The sequence below is a fragment of the Rhipicephalus microplus genome, chromosome 4 (assembly GCF_043290135.1).
Source record: "Rhipicephalus microplus isolate Deutch F79 chromosome 4, USDA_Rmic, whole genome shotgun sequence".
In the NCBI taxonomy this organism is placed as follows: Eukaryota; Metazoa; Arthropoda; class Arachnida; order Ixodida; family Ixodidae; genus Rhipicephalus; species Rhipicephalus microplus.
In genome coordinates, this window is record NC_134703.1 from 227,222,666 (window position 1) to 227,244,283 (window position 21,618).

Here is a 21,618-nt window from a genome sequence, read left to right on the forward strand (position 1 = left end):
TAGGCTGCGTACCATCTGTTCATAGCCGAGGTTGAGCATCGGTGTCGAAATCGTTGTGGTTATTTCACCTGAGAAGAAGGGCTCTGATCATACCCAAGTACCCGCGGAAGGTACAAAGTTTTTCCTGTTTAAATTTCCAAGCCATAGAAACTGCTGCTCCTTGTCAACAGGAAAAGAATGCAACTTGAGTCCACAGCCACAAAATTTCTGTGTCTGGTGATGCACATGGCATCTTTCTTCAGACAGCATTTTCCTTTTTCTGTAGTTGTCACTGCACCCAAAAACAGTGCAGTGGTTTCTTGATGACCAATTCTTGGCTGTCATAGCAATGAAGAAAAACAATATTTGTAGGTTGGCTTAATACACGGCAAATTGCTCGGTAACACAACGCATACCAGCATCAACACGCACACTCCAAGCCGTTGGTCGCATGCCAGAGAGGAGGAATGTGTTGGTTGCCAGATCGGACATCCTCACCCGATGCAGAGTTCTATAAATGCCCATTTTCGGTGTTTGTGCCTAAATGCCTATAAGTGCCTATCAATGCCAATTTTTCAAATCAGCATCTATACGAGCGCTGTTGAAGTCCAAATTTTGTTCTGAGCACTATTTAAAACCATTATTCATGTAAAGTGGTAACATTGATATTTCCAAACACTATAAGGTTTAACGAAGTCATCTAGTCTTAGCAACTTCCACAAAACAACTGCTAACCACAGTGAAATGGCTGCTATTTGCCAAAGAGCTGACATGCTGCGAGTGATTGGAGGAGGAACATGAGGAGTGCAAAAGTCCTAAGTGGAAGCACGTCTCAGCGTCTGCAGGCGAATGAGAGACAATTAATGATGGGACAAGGAAATGAGAGTGGCGTCTATGGCCGAGGGCGCCGCGACCATTTTCTACAGACAGCTGTCCAGTGTCCTGAAGGAGCTGAAGAACCGCCCTGAAAACCTGGGTGTTGGGGTGCCAAAAAAAAACAGCAGGTTTTTCTGTCAAGCCATGGGTAGGTGGAAAACCAATGAAAAACCATGGAGGGCCACTCATGGAATTCTCATTTTGATTCAGTGGTTGTGAAGGCCTCCAAATCGTTATACTTTATACAGCGAAACCTCAGACAGGCGCCAGCATGTTTACAATCAGTGGTGTATTTAGCATACATTCACCCTATGCTTGAATACGCTTGTGCTATATAAAATCTCTTAGCATATGTCTTTAAGTGACAAACATGAAAAAATACGGAGCAGGGCTGAAAGGTTTGTCCTAAGCCATTACTAAAAAAATAACAGCTGTTTCGGTATTGGTGCTATAGTATCACAAAATGCATGCGCAACAAGATCATGCGTAAGCAAGGTTATGTGCGCTTGACGTGCTGCCGTCTACTCAAGCACGCACGTCATTGATGTTGTGTCATTTTGGTGTTCTTTGTTGTGTGTTACCCGTTTCTGTGGGATGGATCAGTTGGTGCATGTATTTTTGCAGAGGCTGGCATGGATCATGTATCGTGACCACTGTACACGACGTTGCTCTGCTAAAACTGCTTTCAGAGACGACGCACCAAACACACGCTAAGCGTTTGAAAGGTTGGCGAAGGCATGATGGAGGAACGACGAGCGAAATGGGGTAGTAGTAGTAGTAGTAGTAGTAGTAGTAGTAGTAGTAGTAGTAGCAGTAGCAGTAGCAGTAGTAGTAGTAGTATGTGTGGTTTTCTGTGAAAAACCAACGGTATGATTATGAGGGATGTCGCAGCGGAGGTGTCCGGAAATTTGACCATCTTTCTTTAAGCTGCACTGCCATTGCGGAACAGCACCATAGCCACTGGTCCACCGAGGCATACGCGAAACGAGGGCCGATAACTGAATAGCATTGATAACAAAAATAAGTATAATAACAAGCTGACATTCCGTTTACGTGTTTTGTTATTTTTCTCAGCTTTAGTTATTTATACTCATTTTCAAAGGGCAGCGCAATGACACAGGGAAAAGAAAAACATGGAGACAAAGAGTGCTGTCTTTCTTTTCTCTTTGTCTTTGTGCTTCCCTTTCAAAATGATATGAAACAGCTAGCCCAAACAAAAGTACTCCTCATTCGTGCTATACAACAGAAGACACAAATTACACATGCCAACTAGAATAATGTCACGTGCAATGCTCTTAATGAAGTACCGTTTGAAATGCAGGATGTATTCACGAGACGGGGATAATTCGTTGATTTTTCTAGATATAGCTAGCATTTCAGTATTTTTAAGATTACTTCAGCATCTAGAGTAGTGTACTTGCGAGGATGTGTAGGGACGAAACAGTACTGCGAAGCTGCTTTGTATTGCCTACTCCCATGTGCCGCTATGTATAGTAGACAATGAATTGTGTTATTATTGTGTTGTAGAAGTGTGAGTATGTGTATTCAATGTTGAAATTTTGTATTCTTTTCCCCCCCACTGTAATGCCCTTGGGTGCTGTGGGTACAATGATAAATAAATAAACCAACTCGTTCATCAATGCAGTGCCCTGTTTGTCCCACGTACAAATGACCACACGTGAGCGGGATTTGGTGCACAACTCCTCTGGCACATTTATCAATTTCTCAGTTTTTTTATTTTTCATGTTCAGTGTTTGGCAAGCGACGTCAGAGTACCAATGTAAACATAAAGGAGCGACATAAAAGCAGGACCATCACTCCCTCCATTTTGGGGCACGCGCTCGCGAGAACGGCAAGTGGCTTTCGGTAGAAATTTAGTGTTTTTAAATGCGAAGCATTTCTTAGGCAACTTCGGTGACTTTGAGCGTATCTATCTAATATCTATCTGTCCGTCCGTCCATTCGTCCACCTGCTCGCCGACGACTTTTAGCTCTCCTGGTCGTTTCGATAATGGTGTCACCAAACGTGTTATGACATAACCTGACTGTATGAAGAAGATATTTGATTAGTCATAACATGAGAATAATGATATGTACATAATGAATTTCATGATTTACATTTCATGGTCCTGCAGCTCTTGCAGTGGTTTTGTTCACATGGCATGTTGCAAAACTGGTATGGTATGATATGATTCAAGAGACAGTTGGATTGGGCGTGTTGGTATAACATGTTGAAGAGTGCTTACCAGCGCAAACGACAGGGCAGGAGGGGACAGAAGAGAAGAGACAGAGCACTGAACTGCCAACAATTTATTTCTTGCGAAGGTCTTCGCTTTTATACAGTTACCAGTCGTAATAGTCATGCGGGAAACACAATGACAATGCATAAGTACATCACACCGACAAGCAAAGGCACAACTTTTCCTTATCAGTGAGCCCGACAGAATGGGTGCTAATACAAGCATCTTTCAATGAGCGAATCTTTTCTGCCTCTATGATCGCGTGTGGTGTGATCCTTGCATCTAGCAACAATAGTACACTGAAAATATTAGCTGGCAGCCACACGTGCTGCAGTGAACGGACAGCCATCCTTGTTTATAGGGATATACATTGTAGATATGTTCCCTCAGCCTCTAATTTATACAACGACCTGTTTGACCGACGTAATACCTTCTACACGATAACAGCAGCTGATACACCACATTAGATATGGAATCTCTAAATTTATTTGCATGTTTTGTAGTGCAACCGAGATAGGGTCTGGACGGAGGAACGGACAGCTTGCATAGGCGACTCAATTTTTGAGGTGCCGTAGAGACCACCTTCTCATTAACTCGCTGTGCCACTTTCTTAAGATTGTGCGTGGTGTGATGTACTTATGCATTGTCATTGTGTTTCGCACATGACTATTGTGACTGGTAACTGTATAAAAGTAAAGACCTTCGCAAGAAATAAATTGTTGGCAGTTCAGCGCTCTGTCTCGTTTCTTTTCCTGTCCCCTCCTGCTCTGTCGTTTGCGCTGGTAAGCACTCTTTATTATGACATGATTGCATGGCGAACACAAGTGACAGACCCTAACATGAAAATCATTACATGCGTGTCATGTAACAACATGACTTCATGCTACGCTCTCGATGCGCTCGCGGCCGTTTTGCTGGCGTCACATACACCAAATTTGGTATTACGGTGCCTGAATGGATGACAAAGGTATGTGACTGGTGCAATCATCATAATTATGAGATAGGGGTCATGTAACAACATGACTATGTGTCATGCTCATGATACACTGGCGGCCGTTTTGCTAGCTTCATATCTACCAAACTCAATATTACGCGGCGCGAATGGACGTCATACGTAAATGATACATCCAAACATGATAATTATGACATGCGTGTCATGTAAGAACATTACTGATGGTTCAGCAAACTGGGAGCGCGGGGGTAAACACAGACACAAAGCAAAAAAGAGGCACACAGCACGAGCGCTCGTGCTGTGTGCCTCTTCTTTGCTTTGTGTCTGTGTTTACCCCCGCTCTCCCAGTTCACTGAACCATTATGAATTATAAACTAGCCCACCTTTCCATCCTATTATAAGAACATTACTACATGCCATGCTCATAATGCGCTTGCAGCCGTTTCGCTAGCTTCACATATGCCAAATTTGGTATTATGCGAGGCCAGTGGATGACAAAGGTCATCCATGGTATCACTGGTGCAAACATGATAATCATGGTGCAAACATGATAATCATGAAATTGGTGTCATGTGAGAACGTGACTACATGCCACAGTCAAGGCGCCAATACATTTCGAGGTGACGCGGGTCGTGTGCTCACCGTCGTTCATTTCGTCGCGTTACCCCAGCATTGCCACGCCAGTCATCGGTCCTGCCATATACTCACAGGCGCGCTCCGCACTGCGTTACTTTGATGCATGCGCGTTTCAGCGCATCCGGTGTTCCTCCGTCACGCAAAGAGGGAGACGCAGTATTTTCTGGGTAACCCATTGGTGTGAAATGCAGCATGTCGCATTTCGCGCCGGTTGCCGTCGGGCCGCGCCGATGCACTCTGGTTGTGCCTGGCGTTAGACTATAAAGTGCTCGCGTTTTGCTAACTTAGCATCGCTGTGTGCGCGCGTCAATGCTACATCGGAGTATATTGGGCCCTTCATGATGCGCTCGCGGTAGTTTTGCTAGCTCCACATGTACCAAATTTGGTGTTACGTGACGTCAATGAACGACGAAATATATGACTGGTGCAAACATGATGATTCTGACACGCGTGTCATGTAAGAACGTGATAACATACCAGGCTCATAGCGTGCTCGAGGCTGTTTCGCTAGCTCCACAAATACTAAATTTGGTATCACGGGACGTGAATAGACGACGAAGGTAAACGGCACATCCAAACATGATAATCATGGCACGGAAGTCAGGTGCGGCATCATTTACCTTCACCTCGTAACGTTGTGCTGATTTTAAAGTGCCATTTCTCATTCGAGCTTTGCATATCATCGATTCTCAATGTACGTGGGATCTGCCAATTTTTTTCGGCGACATGTAGTGTCGCAAATTTTAACAGGCATGAGCCTGGGGGCCCAGTGCATCCATTACACTTTTCAGTTGGAAATGCCCGAACATAGTGAGATGCCCCCTAAGGTGTTCACCGACAAAGGAGAAATTGATCGTATGCGATTAGACCTTGCATGCCTCTTTTTTGGGTTTTCGGTGGCCTGGTTATTTGCTCCTGTGCTGCCCCTCCCAGCCTCGACGAAACAAAAAAGACCAAAGAGAGCGTTAATTGGACGGTAGATACTAGACTTGCAATGCTAGAGAGTAAAATGAGACACCGTAATCTGCAAATCAAGCGGGAAATGCAGGCCTATGTTCAACTGTTGGTGTCTTTGTGCTATCGTAAACAATATCATTTTTTTTATTCTTGTCGTAGATATGTCTCTGACTTTTTTTTTAATATTTCAATTTTTGTGGAAATTTATTGTGCCTATATGATATTAAAAGCCTAAAACAGTGTTTTACCTGCCTGTCTGGTGCCTAGAGCACACTTATTTAGTGCCTCAAAATCCGGCTTCTACCATTATTCCTGCTCCCAAAGCTGCTCCAAAAGACTGAAGTCTGCTTCCACCCCTGGATTCGTGAATGCTGCTTCTTTTGCGTGTTCTCTAACAGAGCTATGCAATGCCCAGCTGTTGTTTATACTCTGTGCGAACTGCGTGCACTGCTTAAAGTACCTGGTATCTTTTTTTCATGTACGTTCACTTCATCGCTGTTCACTAATGCATGGTATTTGCATGCCGAACTCTCGGCTGTACGCTCCGTTGCTTCTTATTCATTGTGTCAATTGAGAACATGTGCAAACTTTTGTTTTTTGGTGTCGTAGATACCGTATCACGTTGTAAGAAGTTGTGTCGTTTATAGGGAAGGGTAATAAGCTCTCTTTTTTATTATCAGACTTTTTGTGTATGTATTGTGCCATGTGCGCTCGTTGCGTGTTAATTGTATGCTCACTGCAATTATAAACTTTACAAGCACGGTCGTGTATACACTACTGTGGTGTCTTCTTTTCAATGTGAAATTACGTCAAGGACTATGTTGCGGTTGCACGAATACTAAGCTTTTAAAACAGTGCAATACTACACTGACACCACATATACGAGCAAAGAACTGTTAATCAGCTTGTAGATCGTGAGATCGGGCTACAAGAGAGGATAAGAAAGACTTTACGCCTATCAGGACGCATAAGTCACTGTCGGGTGAGTTCGAATACGATAGTGCAAGGGCTGAATATTTTTGATTACGGCACGTACTGGTACTTTTCGTACTATTGCACAAAAACACTCCACGAAAAACCATACGGTTGAGGAGTGATTTGATGCTCTGGCCCCAATGTCCATTCACCGGCTACAAGTCAGTATTGACGTATTTATCACTCTGTTCACGGAAAAAAACACGACACATGAAAATTGTAGCATCAACCGCTCTCTTTGGCCAGGCTATATGTTTTTTTCTTTTGCATTGACTTCTACTGTACGGTGAAAGAATTGGCAATGGCATTCTTTGAAATTGCTTGCTAAACTTAGTTTTAACGTTCTGCCTCTTTTGTGTCAGGGAAGCATTTCAGGGAAGCATCTGTGCTTTAGTTTTTCTTTGTTCAATAAAATTATTTTTCTGAATGCGTATGTTCTTCGTTTAAAAATTCCTGCCATAAAATGTCTCCCACGCTTCTCACAGGCCTGTTGTTATGACAGAGCGTGATAAGTTTGGCCGAGAAATCGTCCTGTTGAGGTAACGTGTCAGTTCTTCTACGCAGGCCAAGATTGGGTGATGTGTGTGAATTCATGACTTCGAGGTAGTAACTTAGGAAAACTGATTTAAAAAAACGTCCATCAGTCCAGCAGTGCGGACGCCCACTTTCTCAGGTCAGGCTGCTGCTGCCAGTCTTCTGCCATGCCCCCGCTTTTTCTCTCCCCCTTTCTTTCTCCCCAGCGGATTCACAAGAAAAGTTGTAGCCTGCACGCAGGAATGTCCAATGCGTCAGAGCAACTTCTTGGTCATCCATCTAGACCACTCTGCCATTGTGCTGAAGCACCCGCACTGCGCCGAGGCAGAGACGACCAGTCCAGTTGCTTTTCGCGTGGTTTCTCAGCAATACCAAGAACTGCCGCATTTCGTCGATCGGCGAGTCATATTGTCCCCTGGCACCAGAACCTCGTCCTCTGTGGCGCCCGCCATTGTGGCATGAGCTCGCCCTCTCCGTTTTGACTAGGGGAACAGAACACAACAAACTGCTCTTTCACTGGAAGATCTGACCTTAGGGCGGCCAACTGTCCGGTTGCCCGAAGCTCGGGGGCTCCACCTCGGCATGAAAACTGAGACACTCAGCTGATTGTGGCCATAGCATTTGTGTCACCTGTGACCTAGGCCTTAGGACACACGACGCACACACCAACTCTGGTCGGCGTGCCTGAGTGACACGTTCACGGGGCGCTATAACTTCCCCCATGACTTCACGAAATGCTACCCTCTCTGTTTTCACTACAGTTGTGGTCAGCTCTTGAAACGACCAAGCCACTATTTCCGGCTTGGTCGGCGATACAAACAGGTCTTCTAAAAAAAAAAACAGCAATCTATGTTCAACTCCTAAAATCCGCGATTCAATTTACTAGCATTTCTATTCTGGTTCTCTTTTCTATACTTCACCTCTAAGTTGTATTCCTGCAGTATGAGGCTCTTTCTCAACAGCCTCCCCTTTCTACTCATCATTTGCTTTGTAGTGACATGTACCCTGAAGGAGTACAGCCACTAGCGTAAGTTCAGTCTGAGTGAGCTGCAGGGCACGCATTAACGGTCGCCATGGCGAGAACACGATACTGCTCAAGGTCGCAACACTTTATTCTCTGTGGCAACACCAAAGCGCAGTACAGCCCGTTGCAAAGGCGCGGCGGGAAAGCAAATGGGCTTATCCACGCCGCGGGCGAAAAGTACTACACAGGGTGCCACGAGCACGTCTCCGTGCGAAAGGTGATTCATGGAGACACCGGGACCAAGGCCCGGTTGCTCGAGCGAGGGCAAAGGCGCTTGCGCTGGCTTCGGAAGGAGACAGGTCGGCATAGCTTGGCCACGCACTAGGACACCGTACAGCCCTTCAACCGAGCGCACGCAAAGGGGCAACAAAAGGTGAGTGTTCGCTAGGGCACGAGGCGCCATCAGCGAAGTTCGACGAGCCCCGAGCGACGGGAGTGGATGGACGGAAAAGAGAATGCGTGGCTCACCATAAGCTGTCCCGGAAAATCTCCGACCCGCATCGACGCACGCACGCAAACCTCTCAGGAGGCCTTGGCGCGGCACCACAGTCGACATCCGCTACCGGGTGAGAGGGGTTAAAACGTCACTCCTTGCTCTCCCAGCGCGGCAGACATCGGAGGGGAGTCATGTCAGGACATGAGAACGGCAGAAAAGGCGGCAAAGCCCGCGCTAAGGCAGCGGGCTAGCCTCAATTCCCACAGCTTCAGCCACGAAACAGGACAATGGTCAGTCTCGACTGTGAATTCTGTGTCTTGATCATAACGTCCTAGCTTTTGAATGGCCCACACAAAGCACAAACATTCTTTCTCGAAGGTGCTGAAAGCTTTTTCTCGGGCACTCAGCTTGCTACTGAGACAGAGCATGGGATGTTCCTCACCTCCTTCGTTAATTGGGCAAGAACGACCCCTAGACCTCGTTTCCTAGCGTCACATTGCAGAATGAATTTTCTACCAAAGTCTGCCACGACAAGCATAGGCTGTGAAGACAAGCCGAAAACTTCCTCTCTTTCAGCACTCCAAGCGACCACTTCAGATTCATGCTTTCGGAGACTGTCGGTTACTAAGCGGGCAAGCTCAGAGTAATTTCGAATAAAGTGCTGATAAAACCTGGCCATTCCCAGCAAAGCTCACACATCTTTTTCACTTACGGGTCTTGTGAACTTGACTATTGCTGTCACTTTGACTTTCATAGGTTCCCGTTGAGTCCTGTCTCATGTCCCAAATACGTGACACAGGCTTGGTCGAACTGACACTTCTCGGCTTTGATAGTCAGGGCCGCCTCTTTAATCCTTTCAAGCATCATTCGAATATGATGCGAATGAGACTCCCAATCATTAGAAAATACGGCCACGTTATCCAGATATGACACAGCAAATTTTTCTTGTCCTTCAAGTACCCGGTCTATTAAACCTGAAAAACAGATAGGTGTACTCAGTGTGAAAAACAGATAGCTGCGCTCAGTCTGGCCATGACTCTCAAGCCCTTTCCTGGTAACAATGCAAGCAGCCGTTCTGGCTATGTCTTGTCCGGGTGAAATGAATGTTTTTCACAGATTCGTTCAAAATTAATCGGGTAGAGACCGATGTCATCACCTGTTTTGCACGACTGAAATGAAATCGTCATTTTCACACTTTGTTTGCGGTGTCACCGCAATCACTCTGCACTGTAATGTTGCCTGCTCTAGCTTTATTTTCTCAAGCTCAATTTCTGCCTACCTTTTTTCTCTCCTTTCGAGCATCTCTTTCTAGGATGCTCTTTCTTCTCAGGACATATGTTTTCCCAGGCTTTGCTGAGCTCGTCCTCATCAAAACCCACGTTGTCCACCGCAATACAAATTTCGGGTTTCCCCAACCTATTACTGATATTCATACCGAGCTCTGCTCCCATCAGCAACCGCTCTTCTTTCATCAACACTTTGATGTCCATGCCTTTACGAGAGCAGACTACTACTTTAATATTAACCATGCACCAGTGGTGGTAAACTCGGAGCCTATTGCCCGATAGAACTGTGTTTTTATTTGCCAGCAAAATGTAATTGCTCAAGCACTCACCCATCCTCGAGCTTGCGATGGTCGTGTCTCCTGGAGCCATGTTGCCAAGTCTGTCGATTCCTGATTATCAGGTCTGCCTTCTGTTTTTCTTTGTTTCAAGGTTTGTGAGCTCCCTCACTCTTTCACGTTGTCACTGCGAGGGTGTTACTGTTGCTAGGGTTGTGGCTCCAGCAGCCACAAAGAGGCTCTCTGCTGATCCCGGATCTTCGGAATTCGCTCTTCCCAAAGGGGGGGTGCTGACACCCACTGTAAAGTTGTTTTTGCTGCGTGACGCACGTGTCTTGCCCAAAAGCCGCATTTCGAGTTACAATCGCCGGGCGGTAAGTGGCGTTGTATTCGCGAGAGCTGGCCACCACTGTCATCGTCATCATCATGGTGTAGCTCTGGTGGTGACCCCTGGCGGAAAGCAAGCCTTGGTGGCAGGCGAGAGTTGAGCGAGTCTCTTCTGCGCATGGCGGTTGCCCGGAACGGTTGTCTTCAGCGTTGGTCCTCGGCGCGTGGCACCGCGGGCCTGTGCGCCGGGGGCCCTCGTGGTAAGTCAAGCGTTGGCGACGCCGCCTTGGGTGTATTAGTGTGCTTGTGATGTTGTCTGTTTGTCGTGTTATTGTGTAACAATGTCCTAGCATGGTAATTACAATTGATGTATCGATTCGGCAGACAATATCGTCGTTCAAAAGTTAGTTAAACGTGTGTGTGTCATTTGGTTTGTACCGACCGCGTCTGCTGTGTCCGTTCACTCTAAGAGCGTAGCGTGGCGCTCGTTCGCCAACTCGAGACCCCACATCGTCCACTCTCGAGCTTGCGAAGATCATGTTTCCTGAAGCCAGGTTGCGAGGTTCGCCGATCATCGATCATGAGGACTGCCTTTCGCTGCTCTTTCTTCAAGCTTCCTGAAGTCGTTCATATCTTCACACTGTTACTGTGGTAGTTGTGTCTCCCAGAGCCACGAAGATGCTTTCGACTGATCCCACAGATCCACAGAAGTCTATCTGCCTTTGACAGTTGTCACACCTGTCCTGTTAATTAGGGAGGCGATCGCCGGGCTAATTCTAAGAGCCGAAGTATCGGCCCTCCGAACTGCACCACGAAAGCGTGGACAATTTAGGAGTGGTCCTTATTGGCGCGCCAGCAGACGCCGGCTGTGGCCCAAAGAACAAGTCAGAGCCGAGAGTTGATAAACAAACAAAATTATATTCTCAATAATGGCAGATCAGAAACAATACACAAAAATGCACACTCCACAATAGTTGCATACAATATGTCACCAATCAAACCAATCAATCAACGTACTACACAATACAATCAGCCACACTTGAAACAACGGACTCGGACAACAATACGAGCTACAATGCAGTCGCATGCATTGAACAACCAAGACACTTAAAGACTAAAGAGATAGAAAACCTATTCAGTCCAAAGTTCTTGGAACCAAAGTCGAGATGATACTCTTCCGAGAATCACTCACTCAAAGTCCACCGTTGTTGTCGTTCCGCAGCCCTCGAAGTTTCTCTTCCAGGAAACCTCCCGTCTTCAATTGGCCACTCTTCAAACTTCAACTTCTTCGCCGGAACACGTCGGCTTCACACCCGCAGCTGTTGCCACGGGTCTTCGCTCGATAGCGGTAAACACACGCTCTTGCCTGTAGCCCGAGCCTTCACCCATCAGGTGGAAATCCTCTTCATCTCCGGCTTCGTCCCTACGGACCAAAACCTTCGCCGACTACACGGCGGAATCCCTACGCGCTCTGGCGTTAACTTCCGTCTCCTCCTGCTTTCTCGTCTCGGCGGCTCGATTAAATACCTTCCGCGCCACCTTCCAGAAAGTTCTCCTCATTTCGTCGGCGCGATGCGCAACGAAGGCTGGGGAGAGGCGCGAGACGGTTCGACTGCCCTCCGCGTCGGATGACTCATCTCGGCGTGGCCACGCCTCCTTCGTTCTAGAAAAATCGCGGGCTTGCTCGGCCGCCGTTGTGGGGTGAGGAGGTTCGTCGATGAAGCCACGCTTCTGCGGGGAGAGCGCGCGCCCGGGGAGCCTTGGCCGTTTGTTTTCTTTTTCTTTCCTTTTTTTTCTTTTTTGACTTCGCGGCGTTTCTTCCGCGCGTTACCGCAAGAATTTGCGGCGCGCCTATTTTTAGCGCTCGTTCTGTGACACTGCCCCCCACTTTAAGAATATTATCTCATAATATTCAAAACCACACAAACGAGCGCGATCAGTCACCACACACTCTCACAGACTGTAACATAGTCCGTCGCTCATGACACGTCACATTCACAATAGATCACTTAATACAATTGTACATTGTAATTCAATTACACAATACGTGAAAACACAACCACAAGCACATGAGTCCAACACTCCACCACACATTCCCAATATACAAATGTACAAAGTTCTCTCACTACAACAATGGTACAATACTATACATCACATCACAGCACAACACTTCGACACTTGTGACACAGGATACCACAACATTAACACAACATAGGGCACTCAACACTGCCAAACACATTCTGCTTTGACCTCAGCACTTATACTGTGTACTTTGAGCGGCGCTTGCGCCCTTTCTTGCGGTGCTCGCTCGATCTCTTCTTGTTTTTCCTTGTACCTTTTCGGCGAGCCTTTTCCGACGACGATATCTGAGGCGTCGTCTCAGCCATCGTTGTCTCTTCCGACACCGTTAACGCGTCATTACATTCGACGGGTCCTGTCTGTTTATTTACCCGCTTGATCATGCCTCTACATTTTGCCCGGCTGGCCAACTCCGTCTCCTTTACACTGTCGGTCGGTTGAGGTCGTGCCGACGTAAGTCCGGTTGCTCGGCCCGTGAACTTATTCGACACGATCGTCTTCTCCTTCGCTGTCTCTTGCGCCGCAGCTTCACCTTGGGCTCTAGTGGGATCCGTCATGGGATGCTCCTCCACTGTATCTCGCGGACCCTGTGTTGGCGAGGGCTCTATCTTCGGGTCTTCTCCCAAACATTCTGGATCACTTGGCCCTCGCGCCCCGTCGATGTTTCCGATGACAAGGTCATACAGGGGGGTCGTCATGCATAAAGCAGTAACCTTCCCGCTGAAGTACGGGGTTTCAACCTCAATTTCTGCTTCGGGAAGCATCCGAACCGTACGGTCAATTAAGCAAACCGGTTTCGTTTTGCCTGTTAACTCACTTTCCCGTACCAAATCTCTCCGCACGATAACCGTGGAGCTACCGGTATCTCTTAACACTGTAACCTTTTTGTCCGCAACTTTTCCAGGCAGCGTTGGCATTCCTTTCGTAACACCGGTTGGCTGTTTTGACATTACAGCACCCACAATAGGAATTTTCTCCCCATTCTTCAACTCTACGAATCCATCAGTGACGGCATTATTATCAGATTTCGGTGCCGCTTGCACACAGGATACCTGGTGAGTTTGACTCGCTCCGTTCCGACATGCATCTGCTTTGTGCCCAGTCTGACCACACTTGAAACATTTTACAACCGTAGGGCTCGTAAAGATCGTTCGACAGTTTTTCGCGCGATGACCCACTCGGTTGCACAGAAAACATCGCGGAATGCTCTCTGGTGCACGCTTCTTTTCTTCGGGAGCCAATTTCTTCGAATCATCGGGACAATCCTTCTTGACCTTGGCCAAATTAGTTCCACCTTGCGCTTCCAAGAATTGATCAGCCAATTCAAGCATTCCTTCAAGTGACTCAGCCTTCCTCTCTTTCAAATACAGCGACAGGCTTGGGTGGCAACTAGTAAGAAATTGTTCTCTAATTAGGAGCTCTCTAAGTTCATCGTACTCCTGCACTGTCCCTGAAAGTTCAATCCATCTGTCGAAATAATGACAAAGTCGGGCGGCATACTGCGTAGCCGTCTCACCATCAGCTGGCTTTCCTGTGCGAAATCTGTCCCGGAATCCTTCCACAGTGAATCTAAATCGCTTCAACAAAGCAGCTTTCACCTTTGCATAGTTGGCTGCATCGGTCGGCGTCAGCCTGCTGTACACACTGAGCGCTTCCCCACTCAAGCAAGTACTCAAAGCAGTTGCCCATTGATGTTCCGGCCAATTCTGGCTCCTCGCAATCGTCTCAAATCTGTGGAGGTACGCGTCTAGGTCGTCCTTCCTTTCATCGAACGCCACGAGCAACTTGCTTGGGTGCAAGCGGAAGCCGTGATCTTCCCGTTCGCTGCTTTCAACTCTAGCTTGGACGGGAGTTTCGCTTCGCTGTTGCAAACGGAGCCGCTCGAGTTCCATCTCGTGCTGATGCTGCCGTTCCCTTTCCTCTCTTTCTTCTTTCAGCTGTCGCTCCTTTGCCTCTCTTTCTTCTCTCGCCCTTTCAGCTGCCAGCTTTTCTCTCTCCAACTCAGCTGCTTTTTCTTCCTTGGCTCTCTCAGCTGCCAACCTCTCTCTCTCCAACTCAGCTGCTTTTTCTTCCTTGGCCCTCTCAGCTGCCAACCTCTCTCGTTCTAACTCAGCGGCTTTTTCTTCCTTGGCTCTCTCCGCTGCCTCTTTCTCCTTCTGGCTTACCCACTTCCGTAGTTCGGCGCCAGAAAGACCCATCTTCTCGCCAAGAGCAACTAACTTTTCGAGATCCATTGTGTCTCGCAAATAAAACCTTGCCGCGTGCAAAAAGTATCTGCCTAGATCCGTCTATCCGAACACTCCCCTGCACTCGTTAACGAGAACACTGAACAACACACAAAATCGTTCCGATAGCACTATCAACAACTCGAGGCTCTTTCTCACTACTTTGGACACACTGTGCACCAAAAAGTCCTGTCGCGGACGCCAGATTAATTGTCACACCTGTCCCGTTAATTAGGGAGGCGATCGCCGGGCTAATTCTAAGAGCCGAAGTATCGGCCCTCCGAACCGCACCACGAAAGCGTGGACAATTTAGGAGTGGTCCTTATTGGCGCGCCAGCAGACGCCGGCTGTGGCCCAAAGAACAAGTCAGAGCCGAGAGTTGATAAACAAACAAAATTATATTCTCAATAATGGCAGATCAGAAACAATACACAAAAATGCACACTCCACAATAGTTGCATACAATATGTCACCAATCAAACCAATCAATCAACGTACTACACAATACAATCAGCCACACTTGAAACAACGGACTCGGACAACAATACGAGCTACAATGCAGTCGCATGCATTGAACAACCAAGACACTTAAAGACTAAAGAGATAGAAAACCTATTCAGTCCAAAGTTCTTGGAACCAAAGTCGAGATGATACTCTTCCGAGAATCACTCACTCAAAGTCCAGCGTTGTTGTCGTTCCGCAGCCCTCGAAGTTTCTCTTCCAGGAAACCTCCCGTCTTCAATTGGCCACTCTTCAAACTTCAACTTCTTCGCCGGAACACGTCGGCTTTACACCCGCAGCTGTTGCCACGGGTCTTCGCTCAATAGCGGTAAACACACGCTCTTGCCTGTAGCCCGAGCCTTCACCCCTCAGGTGGAAATCCTCTTCATCTCCGGCTTCGTCCCTACGGACCAAAACCTTCGCCGACTACACGGCGGAATCCCTACGCGCTCTGGCGTTAACTTCCGTCTCCTCCTGCTTTCTCGTCTCGGCGGCTCGATTAAATACCTTCCGCGCCACCTTCCAGAAAGTTCTCCTCATTTCGTCGGCGCGATGCGCAACGAAGGCTGGGGAGAGGCGCGAGACGGTTCGACTGCCCTCCGCGTCGGATGACTCATCTCGGCGTGGCCACGCCTCCTTCGTTCTAGAAAAATCGCGGGCTTGCTCGGCCGCCGTTGTGGGGTGAGGAGGTTCGTCGATGAAGCCACGCTTCTGCGGGGAGAGCGCGCGCCCGGGGAGCCTTGGCCGTTTGTTTTCTTTTTCTTTCCCTTTTTTTTCTTTTTTGACTTCGCGGCGTTTCTTCCGCGCGTTACCGCAAGAATTTGCGGCGCGCCTATTTTTAGCGCTCGTTCTGTGACAACAGTTTCCCGCACGCTTTTTATTGATCACACTGCTGCCAATCACTTTGTTCAAGTGATGTGTGATTTCTTCTGCACGCACCAAGATTAGGTGATGTGCATGAATTTAGGACTCGTGAAAGTAACTTAAAAAGCTGATTTAAAACACGTTCGTCGGTTCAGCAGCATGGACACCCACATTCTCGGGCTGCTGCTGTCCGACTTCTATCTTGGCCTCACTTTCTCTCTGCCTTTTTCTCTTTTCTCATAAGGCACCGCTTATGTAGTCATACAGAACCACCATGCGATTAGCTTGATTGAAAAGATTTCTGTTTGATGAGAACTCTATGGTGATCTGGGGTAAATGGCAAATTTTTGGTCAGCGCTCTTTTATATAATACTTATGTATTTTCTTGTAGCTTTGTACTATAAACAGCCAGATGCAAGTTTCTTATTTTAAATTGCACTTAAGAATGAGCATGCGATACTTGCTTCGAGCGCTACAAGAAATCGGGGTATGCATAATCGAGTCCCAGAAATGAACCTTTGGACAATTTTATCACATATTTAAGAACTTTTTGCGAGTTGGTGCATGTCTATGGTATATATCGTTGTCAACATATGTTGACATGGGAAAAACTGAGGCAAGTTTTGTGCATTGCAAAGCTTCTCTAAACAATTTGTGGAGTGTTGCGCGCATTGAGCGTTGCCAATACAAGTTCCGTGTTTTTATTACAATAACATTTCTCCATGCTTCCATGGCCACTGCAGAAGTGGCACCTAGTGCTTACTGTGGCGGGTCTGGTAGGCGTCCACTTGAAGCAAGCTGTGAGGTGAAAAAAGCACGTGTGTGCAGTGTACATTTTTGAGCTTTGCAAGTTGCCATCAGAAGGTGCCACCGTGCTGCATGCCAGGCTCGCCTGAGGTGTTTTAAGATTTTGACTGCCACTTCACATATATGGCAGTGCATAAATTAATTTCATGGAATGATAGAAAATTAGCAGGTGCATACAGCTCCTGAAAAACCCTTTGCCTTGAAAATGCATTTTCAAGGCCCTTAAATGTCTGGAAACTTTTTCTCATTCTTGAAAATTCTTGAATTTCCCAAACACTCTCAATTGACATTGTGGTAGATTGGCATCGACCTGACCAACTTCCACTTCTTATGCAATAACGGCAAATTTTACTGGTAGGCTTGGAATGGCTGCTGAAATCCTGGAGCGTGCACTAAGGTTGCGCGAAACCAGATGTGCGAGTGGAATACGTGAATGCCCTGCGGGAGGCCACTCCAGAAGTTGTTTACGCATAAGTCACTAAACCGGTACTGATAACCATTTTCTTTTGCGCTCTCTATGTTTCAATGATAACTGTGTCGCCACTGCAAATCACGCAACGTGCGAATTGAGGCTAGCCCGCCGCCATTGTGCGGGCTTTGTCGCATATTTCTGCCGTTCTCATGTCCTAACTTGACTCTCCCCTCTTCCGCGGTTCGTCGGCTCTGGGGGAGCGAGAGTGACCTTGACCCCTCTCACCCGGGTGTCAACCGTGGTGCTGCACTCAAGTCTCTCAGCACATTTCGTGCACGTGCATCAGGAGTCAATCAGAGACCTCTCCGGGACTTCAAAGGGTAAGCACACGTTTACCTTCTGTCCGTCGACTTTTTTGTTTGGAGCTCGCTCAGACTCATCAATGGCACCTTGCACCCGCGGCAAACGCTTACCTTTTGTTGCCCCGTTTGAACGCTAGGCTGGAGAGTGGTGCGGCGTCTTCGTGCGTGGCCCTACAATGCCGACCCATACCTCTCGAAGCCAACCCGAGCAAAGTTTGCCCTCGCTCGTGCGATCGGGCCGTTTGTCGCTGATCACGAGAGCGTGCAGCATAGTTGCGAAGGCCTGTTTTCCTCACTGGCGTGTCAGCGTGAATCTCTTTTGTCCACGGAGACGTGTCGTGTGGCACCCTTTGTGTTGTACCTCTTTCCCGCGGCCTGGATACACCTCGTTTGCTTTCTCGCAACCCCTTTTACAACGGGCACTATACTGCGTTTTTGGTGTCGCCGCCGGCAACAAAATGTTGCGACTTGTTTTGCGACTTATTTTGGGAGCACTACTGTGTTCTTGCCACCCGGCCCTCAGCGCGTTGGCTTTCCAAACATGCGTGTGCAGCGGCGCTGGTCACGCCAAGTGACGGTTAATGCGGCCCTGCAGCTCACTAAAACCGAACCCACGCTAGTGGCCGTACTCGTTTGGGTACGTGTACACTACACTGCTGCCCAAGGTGGTGTCAAAAGCTCAATTCTTTCGACTGCTTTTAGCGAGTCAGTTCGCCTGTGCAATTTGGACTTGTCGCAACATGTCCCCTTTGTGGCATTTTTGTCCGCTGTCCTTTTGACGCAGATGCCACGTTGCTCAACGAGGTCTCCTTTGACGGGTATCATTGTGCACCCTTACATTTTATCACCCTCAGTTGTGGTGAATACATGAGGCACCTATTCACTCCCTTTGGAGATGGCGCGTCATTTTGGAATGGGCCCGCTGCCCTACCCGAACTATGCGTGCAAGCAAGGAGCCTGTTTTTGCTCAGGGAATGGCGTGCTGGGTGGTGGTCCTTTTCAAACCGCGCCACTGACCGAGCTGGGACACTGTTTACCTACCTTCGCTCCTCCGTGCTGCAAAGCATCAACGGCTTCCTGTGAAGTAGGTGCGACTGACATGATCGCTGACGCACTATCTCATTCCCCTGTTGTCTGCTGGGAACCTTGATCCCAGTGGGACAGCCGCTAGCGGTGCCTTAGCACAAACAAGCGTTAGCGGCGAAGCATGCCGTTCGGCAAAAAGGGCAAGTCCGCATGCGGACGAACTTTGCCTGCTATACAGGTAAGCGGCGCATCCCGAAGTGGCCTAGTGGGGGGAGCTTACCGAGGGCAACAATACCAAGAGCGGTCCCATGACACTGACACAATCTGCGGTTGCTGCAATGCTGAGTGAGTAAGTGTAATGCCAGACTCCCCCCCCCCCCCCCCCCCCCTTTTGGAGAATGGGAATCGCTTTCAACTGCGCGATGAGCTACTGAAAGCTCAGCAAAATGATGCATTTCAGGTGTCGGAGAGATAGAGCGCTGGCTGTATGGAGCGTCGTATACGTTGCTTGCCCTGCAGCAAGCGCCGATAACGACTGTCTCAAAAAGACGGAGCGCTGTTATGCTGCTTGTTCTGCAGCGTGGGCGAATAGGGCGCTGAAAACAGTGTGTGTCACTGAGTCTCTGGCGGATTCATTTTGCTGGACCATGATGGGCTCCTGCGGAACTATATAGCCACTGATGAAAAGTCTGCGGATTCGATTAAGGTGGCAGTGCCCAAAAAGTCTGAGACTGTTGTGATCCTCTCACGATGAACTCATGGCTGGTCACCTGAGTGGCTCCAAAGTTTTCGCAAACTGAGCAACGTTGTGATCTGGCCCGGCACGACACGTGATATTTATTGCTCTTGCTGTGCCTGCCACGTCTGACAAATGGTGGAACCAAGGATTGACAAGCCGCCCGGTCTTGCAAACCGATAGTCAGTGAGCATTCGTGGCACATACTTGCTGAAAGATCCCCTTTTTGGGAAAACTCAGCTGTGCCCATATCACAGACTTGAAAGCCTTTGTATCATGGTCTGACGAACTCGCGCTACCCCCCAACAACACTTCGCACTAGCAATAGGGCATACACACACCCAGGGCGATGGACCGCATTTGGACACCGCACTGGTATAATTTGAGGAAGCGGTCACCTTTGTGATTTCGCGGCGGATGGTGAACTTTTTCTGTAACCGAAGGCCCTCAGTTTACTGTCTAGCATCAGTATAGGTTAGCTTCTTTACGACCTGTTCTCATAAAAAAGTTGACCCAGCCCAGTTTGCTGCCAGTGTTTCTTGTATGAGTGTTCTTGTATGAGTGCTCTGCTCAACACTTTTTGTGCTGTATTTCGTTTATCAGCAAAGGCAGTTGTGAACATTGGTGTTTAAACGTGTGGAGAGGGATGAATGATACTTTGCGCCTTCACTGGCGCACAAACTTCGGAGGTGTGTGTGTGTGCGTGCTTATGTGTGTATGTACGTGCGTGATGCGTCCTTGCGTACCTAAGAAGAGTGCGCGTAGGGTTTCATCCGATCAATGTAGACACTAGAGGTGCTCAGGGCACTGATCTACTGATGTCAGACAGTTCGGCTAAGCCCTGCTCTGGGCCGTTTCCGAGAAGCCTTGCTACTCCTTCGCCATGGCTCCTGTGCGAGGCCAGTTGACATAGCCGCCATACATGCCGCCAGCCAACGCCAGGGCGCCTCCCAGCCAATTTCGGGTCAGCCTCCCTGATCCTTGGAGAGGCCCGGTTTCCCAGTGAGGTCCCGCCCGTCATCCATCGAAAACTTTGGAACCTCCGAACTTCCACCGAAGTGGCATTCGTCGGGCTCGCAGTCCATTTGTTGTCGTGAGCCATGAGCCCCAGTGAGCGCCTTCCGTGACTCAACTCGCACACTAGCATCACATCTGGCACACATTATTACGCTCTTCCGCCCCCGCTCCGCACGGTGGATGCTATTCCTCCTCAGCATCACGAATACTACTTTGCTTCTTTTCGCATACATCTTATGGTGTCATGTGTTTATTTTGTTAATAATGTTTCTCCTTTGTCATCAGCTTTTTTTAGCAGCAGTTATAAGGCTGGAATGTGTTTAGCTATTGCTCATAGCCGTGTCATTTTAACTGTGTGGGTGACGTCCCGCTGCCTTTGCAGACCGGGATAGGGGCAAATTTTGGAGAGGGGGATGTGGGAATTGAGGCTAGCCTGCCGCCAATGCGCGGGCTTTGTTCTTTTTCTTCACCACATTCTTTTTATTCACCACGACCAGCCATTCTTTTTCTTTACCACGACCAGGGAAGACTCAATCTGAGGCTGAAACTCGTTTGACGAGGCCCGATTTTTAGAGATGAGAAAGTTCATTAGAGACTTGTTCTCGGAGCAAGAATGGCAATCGGCGAAGTTTGGCAGCGGCTGGTTGCAGACCTAGATGGCGTTCCACTTCGTGCATGTAGCCTTTCACGAGTCCGAGTTCCTGGGTGAAGAAGTGATGAAATTCAAAAGGAGTATTGGCAGGAATTCTTAAGGTTTCTGAACCTGAAACTTGTGAGCAGGACAATGTTGCACTGTCGATAATTATGTGGAGGCTTCGAATGGCATCCAACCCAAGAAGTGGAGAGCCCTCTTTCATCACGTAGAATGTGACAGTAGCAGTGGTATCATTGTACCGAACGTTTGCAGAGAAGTATTCAAGGTTGGGAACGCATTTCTTCGAGTAGTCCTGAAGAACAACATATGAGTCAAGTAGCCTGGTCCCCGAAAAGTGCTTCTTTAAATTTTGTTAGTTAAGCAATGATACGGTCGTACCGGTGTCAACGAGAAATGGAATGATGACTTGACCAACTTGAACAGTTCTCTTCTGCGGCG

General features: G+C 48.1%; 1 protein-coding gene across 10 annotated transcripts in view; it reads left to right on the forward strand.

Annotated features, from left to right (window-relative positions):
- The window catches only part of lili (LMBR1-like protein lilipod), a 742,764-nt gene that overhangs the window by 18,570 nt on the left and 702,576 nt on the right, over positions 1-21,618 (forward strand). Inside the window, exon 1 of one of the 10 annotated variants that reach the window (XM_075894068.1) lies at positions 4,401-17,764. The exons of 8 other annotated variants lie outside the window; for them this stretch is intronic. The gene's annotated coding sequence lies outside the window, so the exon portion shown is untranslated. Of the gene's footprint in view, positions 1-4,400; positions 17,765-21,618 lie in introns of those variants that run through there. One more of the 10 variants, XM_075894076.1, reaches the window with a different exon arrangement.